General features: G+C 41.0%; 1 protein-coding gene across 3 annotated transcripts in view; it reads right to left on the bottom strand.

The window, feature by feature from the left end:
- The window catches only part of erbin (erbb2 interacting protein), an 88,045-nt gene extending 67,860 nt beyond the window's left edge, over nucleotides 1-20,185 (bottom strand). For all 3 annotated transcript variants that reach the window (XM_066650401.1, XM_066650402.1, XM_066650403.1), the window contains exons 1-2: nucleotides 19,525-20,185; nucleotides 2,265-2,330 (exon numbers count right to left, since the gene is read on the bottom strand). The gene's annotated coding sequence lies outside the window, so the exon portion shown is untranslated. The remainder of the gene's footprint in view (nucleotides 1-2,264; nucleotides 2,331-19,524) is intronic.
- Nucleotides 20,186-21,318: the final 1,133 nt, after the last annotated feature.

Raw genomic sequence — 21,318 nt, 5'->3', positions numbered from 1 at the left:
GTCAAAGTCTGAATTTTGAATCAGTTGAAGGTAGATCATCTGTCACCATCTAGAGAGGTGGACTGCCTTGTAAAATGACATAATTAATATTTGCTTAAAGTGCTTAGCATATACAAAAGAGAAGAACTAAGAAACTAAAAATAAGTCAGTCTACTTAAGACTATACTTGACAAAAACTAGTAATAAAGCTAATAACAACAGGGGTTCTGCTAGCTAGGTCCTATTTATTAAGCAATATTTGTGCCCCAACCGGCTCCATTACTGTGTACATCAGGATATCAGGATATCAGGATAGTCTCTTACTAGTGCAATATGGTATCTTTTGACATCATTCAATTTGAGATATCGGATGACGATGTTTGGTGTTGACACAGTGTCAACACAAATACATTGTGTGAAAATTTCCATGATGAATGAACCAAAAGAAATGCTTCAAAACGACTTGGAATAAAACCTTTTTAAATTGACCTCCATTGGAAGTTATTTTTCTATGTTTTAAACTATTTTAGAGATGCATGTTAGTTTTGTTTGAACAGTGACGACATTCTTATTTCATTGTAATTGATACGGCATGCCTCTCTTTTTCACCATCACGGTTCTAAAAATACAGAATGCTGCAGAAAGCTGGCAGCACACCTGAAAATTGTCATATTTCTGATGTCGGAAGCACAAGCAGGAGACGATAACAGTTGCTGCCAAGGCTAGAGGTTAAAGCGGCTCTTGAACCGCCAGCCCAGGCATGATTGCTCTGATGGAGGCCGACTTCATGCTTGGCTACATCTGTGCTCAGTTATGTCTCTCTGCCTCCATCAGACTGCTGAGTTATGACTCACACTGATGGCACTCTGGGGACACGGCTGTTTCTATATCCAGTGCCTTATTTTTCTCCATGTCTACCTTTGCCTGCTACAGCCTTGCACTAAAAATGTGGCTTAGATAGACAAACCTTGCAGGAAGGAAAAGTCAGGGGCATTCGGGTGAGCCTAGAGCCTGGAATTCTGCAATGGGTTAATCAAGGTTTAACAAAGCGGAGTTGGACGGGTGCCATTTTAAAGAAGAGACGCCCTTATCCAAGAAACCCAATCCTTGGTCTTAGATTGTAAGCACACTTTATGAGAAAACTGTACAGAACAAAACAGAGCAGCAAGTATTTTAGTATCCCTGTGAATGTAACAAGTCCAACCCATAGTCTCTTACTTCTTGTTTTGGGGTATCAGTTTTGGTAAAAGCCACATCAATGATTTTTAGAAATAAAAGAGTTAATTATACTGAACTTTAAGTTTTTAAAAAGTGTCAAAGCTACAAACACAGTCTGCTCAGTCACACCAGTCTCAAAGACAGTAAGGATAAGGCTTGTATAATTCTGAAGGGCAATAGGAGATTAGAAAACAGCCATGTAATAAATAATATTGATTGGTTTTGGTATAAAACCACTGCAAATGTCAAAATAATATGAAATACCTGACAAATATACAAACAGGGCCTTTCAATCTTAAGACTACTGAGCTGTAATTTCCTTACCCTATAGGATTCCTATAAAGTCAATAGAGCAAACTGATCACAGTACACACAGCTCAATATTACATTCACATTGGGCATTATCTAATGACTAACAGAGCATTCAGGTTCGCTTTCCATGAACTGGACGTTGGGTAGCTGGCACTGAAAACAGACTGTAAAGATATCACAACGAACCATAGACTGAAGGAAGACAGAAATCCATGGTATGTATTGTCTTCCTGTTCAGGGATGGAGGTTTATAGAGCATGTACTTATGGTCATGACCACTCGAGCTTGGAGAGTCAAGATATTGTGCTTTCTGTAATAGCACTAGACAAGAACCAAGCCTATTGTTCTTGGCACCAAGCTCGACTTGCAGCAGTGTATGGAAAAAGGAACAGGCAAAGAGGGTTTACGCTGAGCAAATGATGAAGCAACTGTGCGGTAACAGGATAATTGTTGAAAATGAGCTGTTTAATTAAGGCAGATCATCCCCTTTTAGCTTAAGTAACCCCCTAGTTTTGGCTCTGGAATTACAACCTGGCAAAGTTGATCTGAGAAAGCTTTATTTGGAAAAAGGTAGCAGTATTTGGGCCTCCCACAGAGTCACAGCAAACACTAAATTCAATCATCAAGTCATAATCATAAAATAAGATCACGTCTGGGTACAATAATAACGGCCATCCAGCAACCTGAACATATCTTACGGCAGTTTAGAAACTCGATACACACAACATCAAGAGGACACTGAGCAGTTCCATTACCTTGTCATTTATGACCCGGCTCTCAGGATCCCAACGGAAACAGCCAACAGCAATACAGGAGTGTATCTGCAAAAAATAAAAAAATATACACAATTTAATGATATTAAATGAAATAATAATTCATTTTCAACTGCATCATATTACCAAGCTGCACCAGCTGCTGATCGGCTTCAAAGAGAAGTAGCGTCCTCTGACTAGACCTTAAACAAGAATTCCACTGACATCCTCCTCATTTCTGAATAATGAAATCATTAGGATGTAAACAGTCATTCAGCTGTCTGAGGTTAAAATTCTCCATTCCAGAAAAACATGTTCAGAGCGGTTGTGATAAGAACCAGAAGCCTCCACGCAAGGTTTACAGACGTGCTGTCAGGGCTCTGAGATATTATTTAATTGTTAAGACAGTTCTGAGATAAGAGTTTGCATTTCATGGCAGCGAGTTACATGCAGGGCAATGTAAGGCAAAATAGACCCCAAGTGAAAACTTCTTACAAGCGCTCCATATACAATCTTAGACACACAGGTTCCCTGGCTGTACAGGATAGTAAACAAAATGGCTCTACAGTGGAACCTCTACCTACGAACTTGATCCGTTCCGTGACCCGGTTCGTAAGTGGAAAAGTTCGTTTCTCGAGTCAATTTTCCCCATTTAAAATAATGGAAAAGCAATTAATGCGTTCCAGCCCCCCCCCCACGAAAATCACCCTTTTTGCACCGATATATGTTTACAACACTCTCAAATTAGTAAAAAAATGCATGTAGCATTACTACAAATAAAACAGAAATACAGCGGAAACAGTAATAAAAAAGAAATAAAGTTGTAAGTGGTTACACATCGCTACCTTGAAGACGTGACGACTGGCTAGAGGAGTAACACAGGCACTGGCTGTATGACAGGAGGTGGGGGGTGGGGGGAATAACGGAGAGTAGGTGGTGAATGTGGGGAGACGAAGCGTAGATACGGCTTAACTTAGCACGAATTTCAATGTCTGCTATTTACACTAATGCTAAATTGCTAAAACTACAATGGCTAATCTTAAAAGCTCACTCAAGTCTGGACGCTGGGAGACTCGCCTATTGGGGTCAGTGACCATTTCCAGCCGCCGGCTCGGCGGAGGCTCGGGTTCGTTTCTAGAGTCATGGTTCGTTGGTGGAGGCAAAAAAATATTCAAATGCCTGATTCGTATCTTGGAAAGTTTGTTAGTAGAGGCGTTCATTAGTAGAGGTTCCACTGTATTTATTTTCACTGTAGTCAACGTGACCTGTTTTTTTCCCCTTCACCACCACTGTTACATAAAGTGCACCAATTCACTTCAAACCCAACTCAGAATCACTTAAATCCCAATTACAGAATTAAGCAGAAATTCTTCAGTGGAACTTCTTCTAATCTTTGGCAAATAAACCAAAAGTAAAGCCTACGTTTTCTAGACTGTGTACATCAACAGAGCTATGTAATTACACAAAATCAAGAAGTGGGCAACTCCAAAGAAAATCCATTTGATTACAAACACTCCGACGACTACATCTTTTCAGAAGGAGGAAATAATTTGGGAAGAACTGCATAACATTTTGACGTGTGGGAAGATGGCGAAAAGGTTTACAGTATAATCATAAGCTTAATGGAAACTAATTAAAAGAATTAAACCTTCTTTTAGTGCTTGTCTGAAGCATGTTAAATTAATAACAGTGATAAAGACTGTTATAAACAAATGTGATTTTATTTTTTAATTGGTAACATAACAGCATCCACTGAAAGGTACGTTTTACATTTTTTGGCAACATTGTGACATATCCCATTCATATCAGAGTTGAATATAAAATAAACACGAGAACACCAACAGGAAATGCAACACGGAAATGCCCAGATTTTCGCAATTTCCCACACATTTTCCAAGATGTTGCAACTAAAGCCAGGAAATGAGTCTTAAATGATGAAGACGGGGTGAGATTTTGCATCTGCTGCTGGTGGCCCTAGGTCAGAGGTCTTGTCAAGCTCTTTCTCTGCAGCCAGAAAAATGGCATCAGGGTTCGCCCTCATCTGCCCTCCATCTGAGCGGAGACTACACACCGAGATATGAGTCGTACGAGGCCCATGAGCTACAGACTGCCGAAGGCTAGCTCTAAGAAGTTCAGCTGAAACGAAGGAGGAGAATGTGGGGGCGGACTCACAATGTTATAAGGCCTCACTGCCATTGGCTTACATCACACAGTCACTTATTTCTGCTCCAATTCCTCCTGGGCCATTTTATCCAGCTCTTGTGTTAAAGATTTACTGTCTGGGCTCACTCTCACACATGTGCGCACACAAACACACACGGAAATAGGATTACTCTTCTGTTACTCTACTCTGTTGGGAAGTGAAAAAGAGCCAAGAATGGTGGGCGTATCTGACCTGCATCTACTGCAGATCTGCTCTCACACCATCCTCTGAGATCAGACTACAATATAGAGCAAGGTCCCACTCAAAAAACAAACAACTTCAGGGTTTCGTTTTTTTAAAGGGGCTACATTCTACATTTCCCCCTGAATGTCTACTTCTCTTTCTATTTCCATGGGTTTATGAACCAAAAATAATAACAACACATTTTAACACAACCCTTTATGAGCTACCTTTATCCCAGGTTGTGAAACACTCCTTATAACTTCAGCATTAATTGGTATCGTTAAATTGCTGTTGGACACACAATAATGAAACGAAACATTGAGAAGACCTTATTATGACTGATTAGTTCTGTGCTGCATTTTGGATTATTGGCGTATGTATGTACACGTACACAAACACACACAGTGGTGGACCTTTGGGGGACCTGACCATTGAAGGCCTTGGTGAAAGGGGACAAAGAGTATGAGGTAGTAAACTTACCAAGAACCCCAGTACTCAGTCTAGGGTGCAGAATGAAAGTGAGGGATGTTACAGTAGCAGGTACAGCAACAACAACACAGTGCGTATTGATGTGTATTAATATACTGTTAACATGAAGCTGTATAATTCAGCACGGTTCACACACCAGTGGATCAGTAGTGTTCCAGCAGTAAGGAGACTCACTATACGCTTGTTGAGGTGGGAAGGGAAGATCTCAAACAGTGCACCTTGCAGCTGGATCGGTCGTCCATTGAAGGCATTTCTCGGTTTTGCCACTGTTGTTTTCAGAGGATGTGATGTATTTTGCCATTCTGTCATAACCTCCAGTGTTCCCTGCTTGCCCCCTACAACTGAGCCAGCCTTCCTTACCAGTTGGTCCAATGTGTTCAGAGCCCCAGCACACAACAGCAAAGTGTATGGCACTATAACCGAGCTATAAAACAACCTCAGTCACTTTAGAAAGCACAGACAGCTCTTGAGTGTTAGAAACAAAAGTGCAGGTCATCATCCAAATGCAGACACGGGTCTATTTTGTTATGCTAACTATGAAAACGAAGATATAAGCCAGCAGCAGTTGTGTTCTTACTTTGCTGAAGCTTTGCTGATTCCTGGTATTACTTAGTTGAACAATAGATGTTTCCCGACAAGTGAGTGATGCATTAACATCAGCTCTGATTTGCTTGTGTTTTCATCTCATTGAAGGCAACTGATGATAAGCAGGATTTGGCCGAGAGAGAGGGAGAAGGAGTGTGTGTGTGTCAGAGAGAGAGAGAGAGAGAGAGAGAAGTAGAAGTAGACAGACAGATGTTCTGCTGCTAAGTGGGTCACACAGCCAGCTGTATCATCCGGGTAAATCTGAAGGCACAGATTTACTGGACGTGTTCAAATGTCAAATGTTATGCAAAAGGACATAAGGACATGTTTCAGTAAGGGACTATGGCACTGTACACAGATGCATCTCATAAAGTTCAGGCCAAACATCCTCCAACCAGCCTAAATAGCTACATTTTAAGTTGACACACAGAAAGAAAACCAAATTCCAATACATTTCCTATAGATCTGCAGTTAATTAAGAAGCAATATAGCAAACAAATTGAGTATATTACTGGTGTTGACATGAATTATGCCCCTTCATACATGCACGGTAAGCCGGAAATGTTCCGGAGTATGCCCAGAAGAGCTGCATGTATGGACACGACCATTTGCAACATTCGTCCCGGACCTTACCCAGACATTATCCTCCTCGAGTCCGAGTGAACGTTCCGGGTAAAGTCTAGGTCCGCGCAAGCGAGTTTCTCCTGCACGCGCTGTGCACCACGCCGGAGTATCTCTAGAAATATTCCAGAGTTCCCCAATCGTGTGACCCTATCAAGATGCATATGCCTCCTCTGAAATCTGAGAAGCATGATCGCTTCTTTCAAACTGCGTTGTTAACAATATGTAATTGCAGTTTAACAAACTGAGGAGAACACTAACAAACCACATCTTTCCTGTTAGTTAACTGACACTAACCTCAGCTAACACTGGGGCAGAGGGAGGGCCATCGTACACCCCTAGAGACTTCAAAGTCAAACACACGGTCTCAGATACGATCAATTTCTTAACAGCAAGTCAATCAGATTAAACTTGGTGCAGCATTGTTTGTTTCAATCCAATGCTGCATCATTTGGAATAATTTGATGCTGTGGCCTGTTGTTTCCGATTATGTCAATTATTCTAATAATGAATAAGTGAGAATAGCACCCCCCCGTCCCCCATAGCACCATGAAGATGATTTCACACTGGTGCTTTAAGCTTCTAGCCAAATGTTATGATGTGAGAAATTCCTTTAATATATTTTAACACATTTATCTAAATCTGACTTCAGTTTCCAGCAGGCAGCGAAGCCTATAAACACAGCACCACTGCAGCAGAATCGGAGAAAACTCTACTTACGGAACACAAGCACGTTTCTAATAAAGGCTAGTCACTTTCTTCGAGCAAATCAAATAACCGAGGAGATGTGAGGAGGCAGGATTGAAGCCGCTGCCTTCTTTCTTTACCCACAGAACACACAACCATTCAATTCCTCGGAGAGATTCAACCCAGACATTTGTGGGGTACTTATGATGGCTGGAACTGTCCACGCACATTCTCTGCGTATTTGAAACCACTGATGGGTCTTTCAAACCTCGTTTAATGACGATTCGGGGCCCGCCTTGTGACCGCCAAAGCTTTGGCAGTTTGTAAAACTCACGGACGTGACTGTGTTCATAATAAAAGCAGCTCATCTGACCTTGTTTGTGTTGAGGAAAGAGGCCTGACGTGTGAGAATTAGGGATGCACAGATATGGGAATTCAGACAGATGCTGATATGTTGTTTGTCAGGGATATATCTGGCATTAATCGACTCCGCTGAGTAACTGTGATATTCATCCTCGATTTACTGAGAGAATAACCTAATCAGTACTTAATGCCATGTGCCCAATTACTTTCAAAGTCATAAAGTAGCAGTAACTTCATGTTACACAACTTGCTTTCTTGTAATCGGGAGTTTAAGTGTTTTTTGTTTGCGCACTGATCATCGACACAGGGTCAGGAATCCCCAACGACCCTCTGATCTCCAAAAATTAGTTGTGTCATGAAAACACATGCGAGCAGTGATGCAATGCCATGCACGATACACATTTCTTTCAAAATGGATTCCCCAGAAACAAGCAGAGCACGTTGTATTTGTGCTGATTTGCCGTGAACCCACATGTAAGAAAAAGTAAAGGATATGGATGTGAAAATGGATAAGGACACGCAGACCACAGGGACTGTCTGTTCTGCAGAGAGAGCTGGAAGTAAAAAAATAAATAAATAAATCTAGCTGTCTGCTTATATTACTGAAAAGCCTGAGTGCAGAAACATGCATTCGGATAGAAATTATATCACTGCACAAGTTCATATTCAAGAGGCTTTGTCGTCATTTCAGGTATATACAGGGGGTCCTCGACTTACGACGATGATCCGTTCCTACGTCGCGTCGTAAACCGGTTTTCGGTGTACGTCGGAACATACGTACATACTGTACGTAAATAACATACTGCAAGCACTTATCCTATCCTAACACCTATCCTCCTCAGTCCCGAGCCGCGTAACCGTGTATTCTTCCGCCGCGCACACCAAACACGAAGTTCACGTTACGATGCAAAACCACTTAAGTCGAAACAAGGCTTCATACAGTAAATGGGAGATGTGTCGTAACCACGAAACATCGTAACTCGGGACTGACGTAACCCCTGACCTCCACACGCAACACAAAAATGCAGCCAATACAGTGCAGTAATTACAAATGAATTACAATAAACATAAAATTAAATTAAAAGATTGGCACAGAAAGTGCACAGACGGTGCAGTTCTTGTACAGTTCTAGTGTACTTCTTCCCCTCAGCCCGTGTTTCATGTTCTCGTTGGCTATAGCTCGTCACTTCTCTCACTGCCAGTCGCAACACCTTTCGCACTTTCAGATTTAGAGCCACTGACAGGTGCAGATATTAAACCTGCTAGATCTGTCAGGTGTGAGGCGTCTGCGACTCGGAGTAGTTCTCACACAGAGATCAAGCCAGTGCCAATGAAGACTCATTTGCTTCTCACCTGAGAATCACATTTCAATGACAATTCTTAGCTCAAAAATGTATTATTCAATTCAAATATTGATTATCTGACAATAAAAACAGCAGCTAGTTGTAGCACCATTATTATTATTGGTCAATATAAATTACATCAGATAAAATGCTTAGTTAATAAATAGAAACATATAAGATTGCCCAATTATTTGAATAAATAATGGACATTCTCACTCTCCCGCTGCCCTCACCATCCTCCAAGGAGGAGGAACATAGGGTTCAGCTCAGTTGCAGCACCAAATTATACAGTGTATTTTACAATATCAGACTGATAGATTTACATCTTCATACAAGGCCAGAAACAGTGACTATAACTGCCAAGTTCTGAATGAGCTACATTAGAGCGGAGACACTTTACCATCCGTCTTACTTTTGAGACCGAGGGCCAAACTCCTGTTGTCAGAAACTCATTGGAGGTGCAGCGTAATGGAGGCAGTTTATCAACATTCCAGTCAACAGCTTGACTGTGTAACACACCCAGACCGCTAGTCATTAGCACCGACACTGACACACCTGGACAGCCTGTCTTTATCGCCTCCTGCACTCTTAAACACTCTGACGGAGCAGTGGCAGGAGGAACTAAAGGTGCTGGAACAGAAACAAAAGTCACTTCGTGTTTCAGTTGTTTGTCATCATCTGCTTCAGCCGTGCCCTTTGTTATGAGCTGGAACGAGAATACAGTGTAATCTGTGAATAGTATCAGCTTAGTCTCTTAAAACACTGCACTCTGAACGCTGACTCAACACTTCAAGAAGAAAACAAATGTCTGCAGTAAACCAGTGATACATTTCCTCTCTCTCACAAACTCAACGAGACAGAACTCTCGATCACAACACGGACAAGACGTGGAAAATCGCGTGACATAGTTTTATGAATTAAAACCAACTTAGGCAGGCATCTGTGTTTTTATTTTCAACTCCAGTATTTATGTGTTACCAAAAGTTTAATATTTTATACATTGCCTTGTGTTTGTTCAAGGTCAGGGAAAGTTACTGAAAACAACCTGGAACTTAATAGAAGTATGGTTTATTTATTCATTCATTCATTGTCTGTAACCCTTATCCAGTTCAGGGTCGTGGTGGGTCCAGATCCTACCTGGAATCATTGGGCGCAAGGCGGGAATACACCCTGGAGGGGGCACCAGTTCTTCACAGGGCAACACACACATTCACTCACACCTACTGACACTTTTGATTCGCCAATCCACCTACCAACGTGTGTTTTTGGACTGTGGGAGGAAACCGGAGCACCCGGAGGAAACCCACGCAGAAACAGGGAGAACACACCACACACCTCACAGACAGTCACCCGGAGGAAACCCACACGGACGCAGGGAGAACACACCACACTCCTCACAGACAGTCACCCGGAGGAAACCCACACGGACGCAGGGAGAGCACACCACACTCCTCACAGACAGTCACCCGGAGGAAACCCACACGGACGCAGGGAGAACACACCACACTCCTCACAGACAGTCACCCGGAGGAAACCCACACGGACGCAGGGAGAACACACCACACTCCTCACAGACAGTCACCCGGAGGAAACCCACACGGACACAGGGAGAACACACCACACTCCTCACAGACAGTCACCCGGAGGAAACCCACACAGAAACAGGGAGAACACACCACACTCCTCACAGACAGTCACCCGGAGTGGGACCCAAACCCACAACCTCCATGTCCCTGGATCTGTGTGACTGCGACATCTACCTGCTGCGCCACCGTGCCGCCCAAGTATGGTTTAATTCAATTTAATTAATTGGCATAATAATATAATATTCAGAATAAATTATTACAAGTTAATGCCCTAACTCTTCGTGTGCTGCTACTCAAAGAACATCTTTCTAACCTAAATCAGTTTGTTTGGATTGTACTTCCATTTTCATTTTCCTAAAAGTCTCACCAGAGGAATGTTAAACAGTACCGAACCAACACACAGGTAATGTTAACATCAAGATCCTGATAAAATTGGAATTAAAATAAAAATAAAAACAACCACGAGGGCATAGGGACAGTGTTGGATCAGCATAATAAGAGACATAATGCTGAATATGTGCTAAATATATTGCTACAAATATCACTCAGCTTGAAACGCAACTCACAAAAAAGTCAATGTTTATTATGGTATGCCAGCAAAGACAGTACATCAAAACAAATGGCCCCCATAACACTCACAACACATTTACTAAGCCCACTGTTTGCTCTTACACACTTCTCAAAGCACCGTCACACAACAAAGCAAACCCAAACCACACAGGTCAACAAGGACTAAAACCATTCCCTCAGCAGCCGTTGTGTTTAGAGGGATAAATGTCAGTCGTCTGTTTTTGAAATGAAGCCTCGAGGGCGGATGGACGAAGAACGAAAGCTCTGAGTGTTTAGGAATGACAGATCCAGCTCAGGAATGACAGCTCCGAGCTGATGATTAGCAGGAAAAAGCAGGTTCTCTTCTGTTTAGACAGACAGTAGTAGTTGCCAAAAGCAAAAACCCACACAGAACACTGTGACAGAAACACAGCAAGGCTATTTATGTGGGCAAATTTTTTTTACTCAATATTTAAGAGCAATCTGACCACAGATGTCAAATATTACAGCATCCTTAAGGTGTAGGGATGGTTATGCTGAATTTAAAGAAAACCTGGCTCAATTTAATTAAAGCCCAAAGGCATCAAGAGCGGACCATAGTGCTGATTTAAAAAAAACCCGGCATTATCAGAAAATTACGGAGCCCCTGAAGGGACATGGTGAGAATTTCTTTTTAGGGAAAAATATTGTGAGCACCACTTAGTACGTCGTGAGCATCACTTAGTACTTAGACATACTAAGTGGTGCTCACGGCTTACTAAGTGGTGCTCACAAGATTTTTCCCTAAAAAGATATTCTCACCATGTCCCTTTAGGGGCTCCATAGATAATATTACAATAGCTGATATGTGATTTTTGAGCTAAAATAGTCAATGAGCAGAACCCTCCTGAGTGCTCCTACACAGTACTGGAAACAAAAAGAAGACATGTTAAATCCTAATACAGTTCTAACTGTTCCTTCAAAACAATCTAAAGCACCTGGTATTTGACTTTAAATACTTCCATCATTTATAATGAAATGAAATGAAATAACTAATAAATAAGGCAAATAAGGCTGGTTTTTGGAAAGAAACCCGACACAGAACACAAAAAAGACTGTAAGCCTATTTATGGTGTGACGGATTGTGAAATATTTCTTTTAAACAAGCCCAAGATCGAGGCCAAGGTCAAGAGCCGACATGCGCCAGATGCACGTGAATCGAGTCGGTTACTCACGTCACTAGATTACAAAAACATTCCAGATCAATCTCAAAGTCCACACTGCTTTGTCACAAGGAAAACTGAAAGGCTGGAAGAATGACTCGAGAACAGTGACTGGGAGTGGAAAAAAACCCTAAACAAAATCACATTGAGGAGATAAACCTACACTTCTGTATCTCTACTTTCTAAAACTCTAGAGCTGGACGATACGGCCAAATTTTATATCACAATATATTTCCTAATTTAATTCAATACAATATCATTCTGATATCAATATGAACAGTAAAAAAGCCACAGAAAAACTGCCAAGAAAAAACAAGAAACATGACATCACACCATCCACATAATCCTCTTGGCTTTGTCAATATTTGTTAATATTTTTAAACTAACTTTAAAATTGAGTGCAATTCAGATTCATAACAGATGCTGTAAATAATGTAGACTGAAATATTGAAAACGGGTTTAAAAATCCTTGTTATTGAAACATTTTATATTGCGATATATATTGGTATTGAATTATTGTCCAGCCCATTATATCACAACGAAATTTAATTCCTTAGTAGTCTGGTAATCAGTACAATGTTGAAAACATTATTCAATCAGCAGAGTGGAGCAGAATCAAACACATTCAGCAACGTGGTAATGTCAGGGTTATTTGACAGAATATACTCATAAATAAATGGCTGGCTGCCCAATCAGAAGCCCCCCCAAAATGCCTCTGGAACTGCCATTCCATTAAATCATTACTAACAGGGCTTGCTCAAACCTGACCCAGTTTTGGAATAATTGAACCACAGTAGCTCACTGAAATTCTAATTTCACAATGAATGTCCCACATGATTCGGCATCACACCGAACAGAAACGTCAGGGTTGTGAGGAGATTTATCGCTGGAGAGCACAAACAGTTAGCAATGGAGGTACCCAAAAGAGGTCTCAATTTTAAGGGAAGCATTCCATAGCTCTTACACACCCCACAGAGCCACGGTGTAATGAATCCAAAGAATATTTCCTTACAGGACGTCTATGGTGGAGCTGAAGTGAGGTTACATGGAAAATGCCATAAATCTCTTCTGCACAGTAAGCACACAGCTTTAACTGCACTACTCGTTTTTCCATTGTTAGCCATAGTTTTCTGACATCTGATGTGATTAAATCTTAAATCTCAATCCTTTAGCACAAGAGAGCGAGCATCTACTGAGTTACTACCAAGGAATGGGATTATACATAAAAATTACCTTAACAAAAGTAGTCCACTGTAATCCACTAGGGCTCCAAGGCAGAGTAAAATCATATTACAGACTTTAGGATTATAAGTTGATTACTTGTGGGTTAACAATTAAATATTTTAAGCTGCTGTTCAATTATATGATCAGGTTAAATACAGCATTTACTAGTTAATCATATTTCATTTTGTGAAATTAAGCAATGAAGAATATTACATTTAGGTATTTAGGTTTTATTCCATTTACAGGTAAAATGTGTACTAATTACTTACTTAATTTAGTAAAATAAAACCAAAATTAAAAAAAAACAAAAAAACATACAAGGCAACAATGTGTGTAGTGGCATAATTGTATGATTAAAAATCATGACCAATTTGTTCATAAATGCGAATACCATGCTGTTAATGACCCGTCCAGCTCCATGGCACCATGCTTTATTTGATGCCCTGTGCTCTTTCTGGAGCTTCTTTAGCCCGATGCACCCATATACACCATTACGGTTCACACTGAAGACCCTGCTCTTTTTGGATGCAGCAAAGAAATAACTTAAGATTTGGGAAATAATGAATGTTAGTGGAATGGTGCTGAATGGGTTTGAGAACAGGAACCGGACCTGGTACTTGATGGGAAAGGGCGAGCGAGTGGAAGATGCGAGTCCACATCCTATTGGAACACACACCTTAACAGGGCACTTGTACATCAAACACTCAACCTCTCACAGCCATGTACATTTTTGAACAGCCAACCCACAAGTGTTTTTGGACTGTGTGGGGAACCCCAGGACCCTGGATCTATCCCCACCATGCTGTCCTAGTGCAATAGTAGCATAGCAAGAAGGGCAGAAACATGGGATTTAAAAACTCCAGGAGCACTAATGTGTCTGATCCACTTGTACCAGCACGAACCACACTAACACCACCACCAGGTCCATATCATTGCAGCACAATATACAGTAAATATATGTACTTACATATACACAAAGTAAATATGAGGCTATTTATCAGACATTATACATATATAAAGTAATATACATAACACCTAAGCCATGGAGGAGAACCTACAACCTTTTGAAGACAAGAAAATCTAAAGGCTAAGTAGGGCTTCTCCACTCAAAACACAATACTAGTGACTAAAGCTCCAAAAGTAGGTCTACAGCCCACTCCTCCTTTGTTCACTGCTGTTAATACTTTCCCTGCAGTTAAGTGAACTCTCACACTCAAATACATGATCAAAATGAACCAGACCGCACATCCCTCGTGGCTTGGTTGATTTTATTTAAATTTTACAATTTTACAAACACAGCTTTTTTTTCCCCCTGAAAAAGATGCTTGAGGAAGCAGAAATGTAAGTCAGAGGCGCAAAAGACGAAAGAGATGGAGATTGAAAATGAAGATGAAAGCAAGAATTACATTAGAGAGCTATAACCCAGACAGCCTGCAGTACCTCCATCTGCCATATGCTCCAATAAAACTTACATTTTATCAATGAGTATATCTCAGGGCCTGTGCTAAACGCTCTGTACAAATTCACCCACAGTGACTGCTGTCTCCTTCTTGCTTTCACGAGATATTCTACACAACACTGAGCAGAAACCCGAAATGCAAGTCATGCATTTTTAAGTGAGCTTTATAAATCTGATGCAAATTAACAAGAGCTGTGTTTTAAACCGGGTTTTTCTGCACTCTCACTTCACAGGCAAACTTGGAAATAACTGTGAAACACAACACACAGGTGGTAGACTAATCACTGCCTCAGATTTACATACAGTCAGTGGTGTTTCTTAAAACCAGGTCAACAGGAATCTGAAAAAAAAAAATCTGTTTAACTCTGTAAAGAACTGTGAAGGAGATGCATCAGAACCACTGCAAATTATTAAAGTAACTGGAAGCCAGCTCCTCAGGTAAGGCAGTCAAACCTGATCATCAATAAGTGTAGAATAAGCGTTAACACAAAGATTGGAACTGGCATAAGCTCATCATTAAAGTGTTTATGTGAGAATCTCTCCCTGTTGGTGAAATTGAAACCAATTGTGGTAGCTATAAACTGTGTTTAAAAACACACCGAGGAAGGACATACACAATTGCAATGCAGAAGTCTACAGCTCTGGTTCTGCATTATTTAGAATTACAATAGCGTCTGTGGGAGCTGTTTCCAGCATCAGGTCGGTGCTTTTCAACAAGGAAAGCCACTTACAGAATTAAAATCCATTACGTCTGTGACTGGGCCGTGTGAAGCGGGGTATCTGAGAAAACATTATCTGATCATATGACCACAGCATGTTACAGCAAACGTAATGAGAACAGTCCGGCTGAGGTATTACACTCCTACTGCAGTAAAAGTCACATTACTGTGGGGGTGATCGACTGTATTAAATAAACACCCTGCAGCACAAATAAGATTCCTTAATCTTTACTTTACATACGAACAATTTATATTATGGGAATAGATTTAAACCAGAGGAATCATGGTTGAATACTTTCTAAGAAAATAAAAAACAATAAAGTCACACAAGTTGGGCTACTGCCTACACAGGAGGTCCTCGGGTTACGTCAGTCCAGAGTTACGATGTTTCGTGGTTACGACATCTCCAATTTACTGTATAAAGCCTTGTTTTGACTTAAGTGGTTTTGCATCGTAAACGTTGCAACAGATACCCCGCTTCTTCGTGTTTGGTGTGCCAGGCGGAAGAATACACGGTTACGCGGCTCGGGACCGAGGAGGATAGGTGTTAGGATAGGATAAGTGCTTACAGTATGTTATTTACGTACAGTATGTACGCATGTTCCGACTTACACCAAAAATCGGTTTATGACACGACGTAGAAACGGATCAAAGTCAAGGACCCCCTGTATTGTCAAAATCTACTGCATATCACCCTTTAACAAGGCCAAGAAATGCCTACCCAGTGCCTTCTGACTGACATTCAAATATAAAATATAATATAAAAAAATGCATATCACTGTTTCAGCATGACATCCCCTTAATCAGGCCACTTTCATAAGCATGTGAACGAAAAACAAAAGCAGTGGGAGACCAATTGGCATCAGTAAACATGCATTAATCCCTTCATTCGTTTTCTGGACATTCTTCATCCGGGTCGCCGTGGGTCTGGAACCCACCTAGAACCCCTGGGTGCAAGGCAGGAACACGCTCCAGACAGGGCACCAGTCCAGGAGCAAATACGCAAGGCTATTAAAAGGTAATAAATGCTTGAATAACCTGATGTTGTAAACTTCATAAACCTTTTACAGTCTAGGGACAATAATGTTTAGTGTGCAAATGAGCAAATATTAGGGTTTCCACTCCAATGGGAAATAAACGGGAGAGTGCACTTCTTAGCATGCAGCTGATACAAGGTGTCCTGCTGTGTGGGGTGAAGCGTGAGGTTGACTTATTTTTCAGGCTTGATATCATTTTCGAACCATAGCTAAAGAATTGCTTAAAAATTAATGCCTACTGTGTAAAATGTCCCAATCACACAGAGCTCTAATTACATACCATATAGATTAGAATCATATCTATATGCCACAAAGTGGTCTTAAAGCGGCACAGCTGAGATTAGACACACCCTACAAGAACAGATAGGATGTAACCTATGGCCTAGTTGTGATCATTGTTAGTGGCTTCCATTAAAGCAGTGGAGGTATCTGCATAAAAGACATGGTTTTGATCAAATCCTTTAACTCTGACATTGAACTGAAACCAGTCCACCTTTACAAGTCAGCACTGCTTCATTCAGAGGGGTAATCACTGGCATGCAGCCATGACATGTAAGGCGCAATGCAAATACAAAAACAATGGCATGTCGTATATGGTCCTGCAACACAAAATACAACACAAAGGCGTTTTGTTAAAAGCCTAGAAGCTGATATCCTTATCTCTGACTGGTGAATGGCTTCAGCTCACAGCCTGCTCCATCTGCACCGTAATACCAGGCTGTAACAGGATGATGGGCAAATCTGTTAAAAAGATCCCAACCAACACTAAGAAGCAAAACAGGCAAAAACAGAAGGGGGATACTCTGAAAGCCCAGTCTGTTTAAAAAAAAAAAAAAAAAAAGTGCAGCAGGTGTGCCTTTAGCCCACCCAGTGCCTTCACACACACACACACACACACACACACAAAAGGACCAGCCTGGGACACATTACTGACTTTACATGGCAATAAGGTCTGGTTACTCATGATCTGTTGCTCTGTCTGGACAGCGGATGTAGAAAGTAGGGATTAGCCAGAGAGAGGCTGAGCGTACCAAGTGGCAATAATCCTCCTGAACCTGCCTTATCCCATTAGCTCAATTCATCACCTGCTGAAACCGTCCCTTTGAGCCAACGGTCACAAATCAAATTTACCCGACTGTCCCCGATGCCATTACCTACAACCAATAACGCCACATTACAGATATAAAGCATTTACACTGCTGACAGTCTCTCCATCACTGTAACGTGTTCTAGTGCTGGCATTTTATTCTGAACTAGAGGCCTGATCCAGGGGCAAGCCGTTTGTGTCCAGAATGTCCACAGTGTCTCAGTTATACATCAAAGCTCATGCTGTGGCAGAGACACTAATCTTATTAGTCAATGCAGGGGGAAATCCAAAAGCACAGTGGGGAAATGACCATGATCTCTCGGTACAGACAAGACAAGAAATGAGAAACGTAGATGCCCTGAATCAATGTGATGACTAATCAATGAGTTCAAATGTGACAACTGTCAGTGAATAGAGATCTGAATAGCAATCAGATCATACAATAATAAAAAATAAAAAACAATAATCTGGCATATTTTTCAATGCTTTAAGAGGGTTGGGCAGTATGATATTTGTTATTATTATTATTATTATGATACGTCTATTTTTTGGTAGATGTATTTTTCTGAGCATGCTGTGTGTATCGTCAGCACTGAAAGCACACTACCACCTGGGTTTATTAAAATAAGTACATAATTAGTCCTAATTGGATTTGTGCGTAATGTCAATCCTCAAATAGAAATGATTGTATGTACAGTTTTTGACAGTTTTTGTAAAAATTAGCAAAACAAATATGGCACAGCTTGTATTTGTTTTTTTTTTCAGGTCTTTTCCACTAAATCAAACCTTAATAAAGAAATAGTATGATGCGCTAAAAAACTAAAAAGGAAAATGTTATTAGGTATTGTGATGTTATTTTCATTCTCGCCAAATCACCCAAGTTTGAGATTAAGAAAAAATAACATTAACAAAATCTAATTTTATTTTATAATGCTGAAAAACAAGTGAATTGAAATAAAAAAACTAATCTGAATATATTTCCATAGTGGAAACAAACTCAATAAAAAACAAAAATTATGGTATATCCCACTAAAATATAACAGAATTTCAAATTTTAAAATATAACTGAATTAACGGAATTCCACACACCACAGTTGCACCCAGTCACATACACCAGGTTTAAACCTAAAAAATACATTCCTGAACACAAAGGGAAACGGAAAATTCGAATTCTAGGACATAAGTAGAAACGGAAAATTCGAATTCTACAGCAAAGATACGCCGGGTTATTCTGCGCTATAGTGTCCATTAATGTTAATGACCATCAATAATGACGCTCCAGTGTAGAAACAGTAAACAACCAACAGGGGACTAGGGACTGTAAACATATTTTAAAAAAAAACCCTGCAGTCCATTTTCACAGTAAGAAAAAAAAAACCAAGTCCCGCTGTAGCTGAAAAAATAAATCTGAATTTAAATAAAGGAATTCGAGAATACAGTTAAAAAAAAAACATGGACATGTTTCCACTGCCAGGACCCCAGCGTCCATTCAAATCAATCAGTAACGAAGCTCCAGTGTAGAAACAGCAAATGCCCCACACTGAATTTAAAGACGTTCAAGAAAGCCCTGTTTTTAACGGAAGGAAAACAACTCATGTTTAACCCAAAAGACCATTTCCTCGACTCTAACGTAATGGTAACTGAGCGTCTCGGTGCCTCAGAGTGTGAAGAGCCGCGGAATGGATGACAGCAGTAAACATTTCCGTATAAACCTCTTCTTATTTATTTTATTTCACCTGTCCAGACACAAAGCACCGTCTGCAGTCCATTTATTCCCACTGCACATGACATAAACAGAGGACAAAAAACCCAGAGCAGGACAAAAACAGGATCTCTATCTTTACTGTAACACGATTTGCAAACAAGGAAGCAGCTGAAGGACGAACTAAAAACAAACTGAAATGATTCAACGTGAGGCGACCTTACCTTTTTTTTTTTTTAACCTCCTTCGGTGTCTCTCTCTCCGTTCATTTACACGAAAAACCGAGCGGCTAAATCCATGTGAGTTGTCCACAACAGCACCCGAGGTAGAGAGAGGTAGAGAGAGAGAGAGAGAGAGAGAGAGAGAGAGAGAGAGGAGACTCAGAGAGAGACGAAGGCTTGATGCTGGTGTTGAGCTCGGAGGCTAAAGCACTTTAGCATTCTCCATTATCTAGAACCCACTCTCCCTTTCACAGAAGAGAAAGTTAAGTTGCTTAAGTCGCCTTTCTTCACAAAAAAAAGAGACCCAAAAACCGCGGCTTCGGCTTTTAAGTCAAGGATTTCAGCTGGAGGAAGGAAATAAGAGCCCCCAAAATTAAAGCTCCTACAACGACAACAAAAATAGAGAAGGAAAAAGCAACCAAAGAATCCCCCAAACCAGAAATCCTCTTCTTTTTTCCCTTCTCTCGCCGCACCCAGATGTTTTTAAGCCTCACATCCCCTTTTCTGTGTCCGTTAAAAGGGTGAAAATGAGCAGAAATGAAGGAGACGGTGTAAAACTACACTCTCAGACTCTGTTGAGAACGTGGGGAGTCCAGCAGAAGTAGGAGGAGGGATGCAGTGCAGAGCAGGCACTTTCAACAGTGGAGCACTAAAGCACAGCAGAGAAAGGGGACTAAAGAGGGGCACTAAAACCTGATTGGCCTCAATCCACCACTCTCTCCGACAGACACGCTGTAAAACCCAATAGAAACCGCCAGCTCTCCTCCCATTTCTCATTCACACCAATGAGCCAGGCCCAAGGGGGTGGGCTCAACTTTAACACAGAGCGTTTGGTTGACCTCATTTCTTCGAGACAAGAATCGGTTGCTTCATTTTACTGTAGCTCCTTCCTCGAATCCGCTCCGTTCCACCTTAAATGAATCGACTCATTCTGTTAATGATTCACGTCCCAATTCAGACTCTCATTTAATTTTCTTCTTTAAAAACAAAGTTATTTCCCAAATATACAGTCAGAATTGGTATATGACGGTTTATCATTTCCCCTTTAAAGTTAAACGTTGTTGTTGTTACCGCGCCGTTGAGACCATTGTAATGTAAATGAGCTCCGTTCTGATTGGCTGCGCTCTAATGCGTCACAATCATTAAGCAGCCTGGTTTCTCCTTATAACTTAAGAGAATTTAACAGTTTTTGAAGATATATTTTGAGTATGTTCTTAAACTTTAAAGTTAACACTGTAACCAAACTCGTTTTAAAAAGTGATAAATGGGCTTATCATTTAAAGTGACACTAGGTGTATTTTCCTATTTTTAAAATTACAGCTTCAAAATCATTGTGATACTTCACTGACCTGCAATAGAGAGAATATCGTAGGACCTCTGTCATTGCTACTCCAGGCTCAGCACTTCAGCAACTGCACTACGTAACATTTGTAGGCAAGTAGGATTTTAGGACAGTGCTGTAAAACTGAATTTCAGGATGGAGGGCGGCACGGTGGCGCAGCAGGTTGTGGGTTCGATTCCCGCTGTTCGTGTGTTCTCCCCGTGTCAGCGTGGGTTTCCTCCCACAGTCCAAAAACACACGTTGGTAGGTGGATTGGCGACTCAATAAGTGTCCGAATGTGTTGAGTGTCTGTGTTGCCCTGTGAAGGACTGGTGCCCCCTCCAGGGTGTATTCCCGCCTTGCGCCCAATGATTCCAGGTAGGCTCTGAGCCCACCACGAGCCTGAATTGGATAAGCAGTTACAGGGAATGAATGAACTGTGGTGATGGGTTACAAGAGCACAAATATTACATTTT

The sequence above is a fragment of the Hoplias malabaricus genome, chromosome 18 (genome assembly GCF_029633855.1).
Source record: "Hoplias malabaricus isolate fHopMal1 chromosome 18, fHopMal1.hap1, whole genome shotgun sequence".
Lineage (NCBI taxonomy): Eukaryota > Metazoa > Chordata > Actinopteri > Characiformes > Erythrinidae > Hoplias > Hoplias malabaricus.
This window is presented reverse-complemented; position numbering and strand designations above follow the sequence as displayed.